Consider the following 7,701-nt stretch of genomic DNA (forward strand, 5'->3'; position numbering starts at 1 on the left):
TATTTAGCTGGCAGTAGTGGCGCTTGCTGTATTGCAGTAGCTTGAGCAGCGAAGATTTTTGTGAGGTAAGTGATTTGTGAAAGGTATAGTTTAATGTTAGTCAGGGCCATTCTTTTATAGGGAATTTTGAAAGTCAGATTGCGTTGCGCTAAAAAATATTGTGTGTCAGTATAAGCACAGTCGTATGTATAAATTGTAAAAAGGGGAAGTTACATAATGTATAGATGGAAGATGTTGCAACGATCACAGTATATTTTTCGTCAATATATGTGGAGGTAACAAAAAAAATTTTATTTCGCATTTCCTTAATGACAATGCCTCTTGGTCACAGGCTCAGTCAACAAAGCATCTGGCTCGTGTTCATGTATTAGACTTGTAATTCTGGTTTCTATGTGCAATTATAGTATTTCTGGTTTATCAATTAGTTCATTGTAAATGGTATTTAAAATATCTTGTCGTATTGAGGAGGAACCGTGCCAGATACATGTACGTTGAATCACACTACCACACACTGAACAGTTACACTTGTGCTTTGCTGTTTTGTAGCTTTTATAGTTGCAGGGGACTTAATTAATCAATTATGTTAACGGAAATTTCGTTTCATTCTTTATTTATATTTTTTGCAGTCAGATTGCGTACTAATACTAGTCATAGCTAACCGGTTACGAGACTTCGTAACCGGACGCACAGCTACTAACATAATTGCATAATAATTAAGTCCCCATGCTCAGTTCTGTCTAATACGTGGCTTATGAAAACCGTCAAAAAGCCTCTCAAGTAACGAAAACACTGTTAGGAAGCAAGGAACTCTTTAGCAACTAAAAGTAATTATTACACAAGTTTCGTGCCCTCATTTTATGTGTTGGTTCCTGAAACTCTCGCTAGGTGGTTAAACTTCTGTTGCCGTATTTTAGTGCACTGTAGTGAGGCATTTAATAACTTATTGTGGCTTTGTTATAGTGCGGAAGCTTGCGAGGTCGTGGAGCTCATGGATTCCGCGAAACTTACGCGTCTTTTCCCATTACCCCCTCCACCCGAACTCGCAGGACCGAGCGTTTACGGTTTTAGTTTTTTATGCTGTTCTGAGACTCTTGTCTTGTTTAAGACCGACTCCCAACGGTGAGCATGCTCCGTGCGACGTATTTCTCTCTATTATGAGTGTCTCTTCTGAAGACGACGGCATCATCCCGTCACAAGGACAATAGATCGTAGTTACATTAAACTGACTTTTTTCGGTTATCTCCTGTGTATAGTTGTTGGAAAGAAGTATATCTTTTGTACTAGCGAATATTATTAGCAACCTTATGTCTACCCATGTTTATTCTACGTAAAATTTCTACTAGCAGAATAGTGCAATTTAGGTGTTTACCGATGACTTTAGCCTTGAATGGATACGGTTGTGCACTCGCTCTATCACAGCTTTTTGTACATTTCTTAGAGGAAAATTACAGAAGATCAGATTCGTTCTCCGTTAGAAGATTCTGATATGAATGGCGCTTCATCAGCGTTTACTGCGTAGATCTCCCATATAATTGTTGTTTTCTGTACAGAGAGCACGGCCGCGAGAACCAGACGGTGAAAAACATCGTTATGATTTTCTTAAATTCAGAGTGTCTCTGTCAAAGGTTCTTTTGGTTTGCCCAGACAGAGAGAGAGAAGGACGAAGAGAGCCAGTAACTGTTAGAAGATGAATTAATCATCATAAAAAAGAGACATGCAAATGTCATCCACAACCAGATCACGACAAACGATACGACGGGTAAGATCTCCGGGACAAAGACGCTGATGTTAGGTCACCGGAAGCAAATCGATATCAGCACTGCAATAGTGGAACGAAAAGTGCATGGCAGTCAACTAGCTTCTCTGTCTTACGAAGGAAATGGATTGTTTCAGATTCATTCACAAAAATTGAAGAACTCTGCACCTTGTGTTTGTATTAGAATAATTATACATCTTGTGTCATTATTACATTCTTACATAATAAAATGCACAACGTGTCCCAGTTTAGTTTGGACTACTTGTGTGAAATAACAAATTGCGATACTACCTTTTGGCAAGCTGCGAAGTTACGATCCTTGAAGTTGAAACAACAGTTGTGGAGAAGTGAAAGGTGGGCGTCCTGGCCAAGAATGTAACAGTACGTGTCTGATACTTCTCGGAAAATGGCAGTGGAGCAGCGAGGCAACGTCAGGTTTTGTTGCTGAGTTAGGCAAATCATCCAGGGAAACATTTGATATGACGGAAAGTGTATATGGCTGTGACTGTTAAAGTTGTTCAAATGTTCTTCGTTGCTATGCTCTGTTCCGTGATGCCAGCCAGCATGCTATCTTCAGCATTAGGCCCTCACTGAGCTTTATAATAGCCAATGGCCTTGCCGCAGTGGTGACACCGGTTACCGTCATATCACTGAAGTTAAGCGCTGTCGGGCTGGGCTACCACTTGGATAGGTGACCAGGCGCTGTTGACAAGCGGGGTGCACTCAGCCCTCATGATGCAAACTGATTAGCTACTTGATTGAGAAGTAGCGGCTCCGGTCTCGTAAACTGACATTCGGCCAGGAGAGCGGTGTGCTGACCACATGCCCCTCCATATCCGCATCCAGTGGCACCTGTGAGTTGAGGATGACACGACGGCCGGTCTATAGCGTTGGGCCTGCATAGTCTGTTCGGGAGGAGTTTAGTTTAGTTCAGACATTAGAATGATAAAAGAATTTTCTTTGAACACTTGCATACTAAAAATGGAGACGAGTCAGTGGCACAATTGGAGCTGCTTATTTCTAAGGACCTTTCTTTATACACTGCTCAGCCAGAACATTATGACAACGTACGTAGTAGCCGGTAGTTCGCCTTTGGCACGGATAATAGCGGCTACGCTTCTTGGCATGGGAGCAATGAGGCCTTGGAAGGTCACTGGAGGGTGTTGGTACCGCACCCGCACACACAAGTCACCTAATTCCATTTAATTCAGGGGAGGGAGGCGATCAGCTCTAAGGCCACGTTCTATCACATCACAGCTGTGTTCGATCGGGTTCATGTCTGGCGAGTTGGGGAGTCAGCACATTAACTGGAACTAGCCACTGTGTTCCTGGAATCACTCCATCACACTCCTGACCTTACGAAATGACGCATTATCTTGTTGAAAAATGGCACTGCCGTCGGGAAACATGATCGTCATGAAGGGGCGTACGCAGCCTGCAACCAGTGTACTTTACTCCTTGCCCGTCATGGTGTCTTGCACGAGCTCCACTGAACCCATGGATGCCCACGTGAATATTCCACAAAGCATAATGGAGCCGCCACCAGTTTCTCTCTGTCAAGGAGCCTCCCACAGGCGTGATGAGGAAGGTATCTGAACTCATCAGACCATGCAACGCTCTGCCGCTGCACCAACGTCCAGTGGCGATGGTAGCGTGCCCATTTCAGTCGTAGTTGCCAGTGTATTGATGTTAACATTGGCACATTCATGAGTCTCCGCTACAGAGGACCATCGTTAGGTGTGTTCGATGAACTGTGTGTTCAAACACACTTGTACTCTGCCCAGCATTAACGTCTGATGTTATTTCCGCCATAGTTCGCTGCCTGTCCCGTTTTACCAGCCTGTCCAGCCTACGACGTACGACATCTGTACTGATAGGTGGCCGTCAAACCCCACGACGTCTGGACGTGGTTTCAGCTTGGTTTCGCTACGTGTTGAAGGCACCCTCGAGCACCCAACAAGTAGATCTGTTTCCGAAATTCTCGTGCCACGCCTCCGGGCTGCCCTCGGTCAAACTCAGATGGATTGCACCCCTTCCCCCTTCTACATCTACATCTACATTTATACTCCACAAGCCACCCAATGGTGTGTGGCAGAGGGCACTTTACGTGCCACTGTCATTACCTCCGTTTCCTGTTCCAGTCGCGTATGGTTCGCGAGAAGAACGACTGCCGGAAAGCCTCCATGCGCGCTCGAATTTCTCTAATTTTACATTCGTGATCTCCTCGGTAGGTATAAGTAGGGGGAAGCAATATATTCGATACCTCATCCAGAAACGCACCCTCTCGAAACCTGGACAGCAAGCTACACCGCGATGCACAGCGCCTCTCTTGCAGAGTCTGCCACTTGAGTTTGCTAAACATCTCCGTTACGCTATCACGCTTACCAAATAACCCTGTGACGAAACGCGCCGCTCTTCTTTGGATCTTCTCTACATCCTCCGTCAACCCGACCTGGTACGGGTCCCACACTGATGACCAATACTGAAGTATAGGTCGAACGAGTGTTTTGTAAGCCACCTCCTTTGTTGATGGACTACATTTTCTAAGGACTGTCCCAATGAATCTCTACCTGGTACCCGCGTTAGCAACAATTAATTTTATATGATCATTCCACTTCAAAACGTTCCGTACGCATACAGCCAGATATTTTACAGAAGTAACTGCTACCAGTGTTTGTTCCGCTATGATATAATAGTACAATGAAGGACCCTTCTTTCTATGTATTCGCAATACATTACATTTTACATACGGACAGCACGTTCACTGATAGTGCATACACCTTGCGTGTGCGTGGCTAGCAGTTATTTCTCGCCAGCTTACGCTGCCATCGCCTGGACTGGTTTATAGCGATAGTAGGTCGGTGGTCATAATATTCTGGCTGATCAGTGGTGTAGAATGATGAAGCAGTTCTCAGGTGCTGCCTATGCTTGTTACAAAACGAGCTATCTTTGGACCGCTCCTCCTCCTAGCGAAAATTGGTTTATCCATACTCTGCACTCATACTTTCACGTAGAAGAAGAAGGTGCAATTAGATGAATGACGAACACTAACTTCACTTAACGAAGGTTTATTCAGCACTTGTACATACAAGTGCGCCGAGCGAACTGCATTTGGCCAGTACCCATACGATATACAGGGTGTTACAAAAAGGTACGGCCAAACTTTCAGGAAACATTCCTTACACACAAAGAAAGAAAATATGTTATGTGGACATGTGTCCGGAAACACTTACTTTCCATGTTAGAGCTCATTTTATTACTTCTATTCAAATCACATTAATCATGGAATGGAAACACACAGCAACAGAACGTACCAGCGTGACTTCAAACACTTTGTTACAGGAAATGTTCAAAATCTCCTCCGTTAGCGAGGATACATGCATCCACTCTCCATCCAATGGAATCCCTGATGCGCTGATGCAGCCCTGGAGAATGGCGTATTGTATCACAGCCGTCCACAATACGAACACGAAGAGTCTCTACATTTGGTACCGGGGTTGCGTAGATAAGAGCTTTAAAATGCCCCCATAAATGAAAGTCATGAGGGTTGAGGTCAGGAGAGCGTGGAGGCCATGGAATTGGTCCGCCTCTACCAATCCATCGGTCACCGAATCTGTTGTTGAGAAGCGTACGAACACTTCGACTGAAATGTGCAGGAGCTCCATCGTGCATGAACCACATGTTGTGTCGTACTTGTAAAGGCACATGTTCTAGCAGAACAGGTAGAGTATCCCGTATGAAATCATGATAACGTGCTCCATTGAGCGTAGGTGGAAGAACATGGGGCCCAATCAAGACATCACCAACAATGCCTGCCCAAACGTTCACAAAAAATCTGTGTTGATGACGTGATTGCACAATTACGTGCAAATTCTCGTCAGCCCACACATGCTGATTGTGAAAATTTACAATTTGATCACGTTGGAATGAAACCTCATCCGTAAAGAGAACATTTGCACTGAAATGAGGATTGACACATTGTTGAATGAACCATTCGCAGAAGTGTACCCGTGGAGGCCAATCAGCTGCTCATAGTGCCTGCACAGGCTGTACATGGTGAATCGAGGAAGTACAGTACATACTGACGAAACTAAAATGAGCTCTAACATGGAAATTAAGCGTTTCCGGACCCATGTCCACATAACATCTTTTCTTTATTTGTGTGTGAGGAATGTTTCCTGAAAGTTTGGCCGTACCTTTTTGTAACACCCTGTATGTACAGTTACAGAACATTCCAGTACAATGATTCTTGACATCTGTGAATACTTCTAGAATGTACTCGAACCGAATACAGAAACTAAAATTTTACTCTTCAGGTGAGTTTTGAACTCACGACCATCCATGCAACAGTCTAGAATCATAACCACTTCACCGCGGTTACTGTTCTACTCAGCTTCTTCTGTGACAATATTTAAAATCATCCAAGTTAAAATTTGAGCGCTAAAGTTATTGTTTGTACATCAGTTGATTACTGGACTCTTAACTGCTGAACTGACAGAAAGTGGAAGGCTTCAGGCTCCCTGTATTTTGTGTCTGAGCGCTGCCACTTATAATAATAATAATAATAATAATAATAATAATAATAATAATAATAATAATAATAATAATAAAATACAGTGTGGGTCGTGCAACAGTGTGGTACCCATTACAAGGTTACTGTTGTTTCTGCTGTCACTTAGTTCGTTTCTCTGTTGCAAAGCGAATACTCAAACAACATTTTTCCATATTGGGTCCTACATACAACTCTAAGAGGGCATTTTATGTCATATTTAAGCATATGTTGTAAGTAGACTGTTTATGTGTTTGTATGTTGGCGGCGCGCCCTCTGTAAGAGACTCTCTGTGGCTGGTCGGATTCGCAGATGGAGGTGAAGAGTCAACAGTGATGGAGGCTAGAAGTTTATAGCTAGCAGAGGTGGAGGTTAGAGGTCTGAAGTGTCCGTCAAAGAGATTTAAAATTAGTGACGATTATATAATTTTTTGGAACTGGATGTCACGGACGACATACAATTTTTGAACTGGTTGTCACATGATTAAGTTAAAATCTGCTAAATACATTGTTTGCTGTGCAGCAAAGTCTTTCTTTAGCCAACCTAATGCCTATTAGTAGTTACAGCGTACAGTAGTTAGAACCTTTTATTTAGATGGCTATATTCGTGCTTGCTGTATCACTGTAGTTCGTGTAATGAGGATTTTCTGTGAGGTAAGTGTCTTATGAAATGTATATTTATTGTTAGGATTTCTTCTAATTCAGGGCCATTCTTTTGTGGTAGTTATTTGAGCAGTCAGATTGCGTTTGAGTTGTATTTGTCAGGAATAATTCTGTAGGTCAGATATGAAATGATAAAAAAAAGCAAAGAGATACTTCGTTTCAGTTTCAATCAGCAGTTTAAGAACACTGAGTAAGCATTCAGCATTTTAAATAAAATCATATTAAGATGTTTCGCTTTCTCACTTAATTCAGTCCAAGTAAGCAAAATATAAATAAAGAAGTTTCAATGTAATATACATGCTTCAGTTATAATGTCGTAGATGCATGGTACAAGGTAGGAATTATGTGTGCAGTGGTTGGACGATGCGAGAAAGACATTCGCACATTCTTTTCACAAGCTGTAACGTGTTTTAATTCCTTTGCACACTTGGGTCTATGGTGGATACAGGAGCAGGGAACGTACGAGGTTCATGGACAGAATATCGAGATATTAATTTATTCTACATCTAATATCAAATAGTGAAAGTGATACATAACATTGTTTACTGTAATCGCAGCGTCAGTTGCTAGCAGTAGATCCGAATGTTGAAATATATGCAGCTTCAACAAGATACCACAGATCATCAGGAGTAGTCACTGGCGTATTGTGACGAGCCATGTGCTCCGCTACCTTTGACCAGACTTTTTCAATTGGTGAGAGATCTGGAGAATGTGCTGGCCAGGGCAGCAATCGA

Source organism: Schistocerca nitens, chromosome 2 (genome assembly GCF_023898315.1).
Source record: "Schistocerca nitens isolate TAMUIC-IGC-003100 chromosome 2, iqSchNite1.1, whole genome shotgun sequence".
NCBI classification, from domain to species: Eukaryota; Metazoa; Arthropoda; class Insecta; order Orthoptera; family Acrididae; genus Schistocerca; species Schistocerca nitens.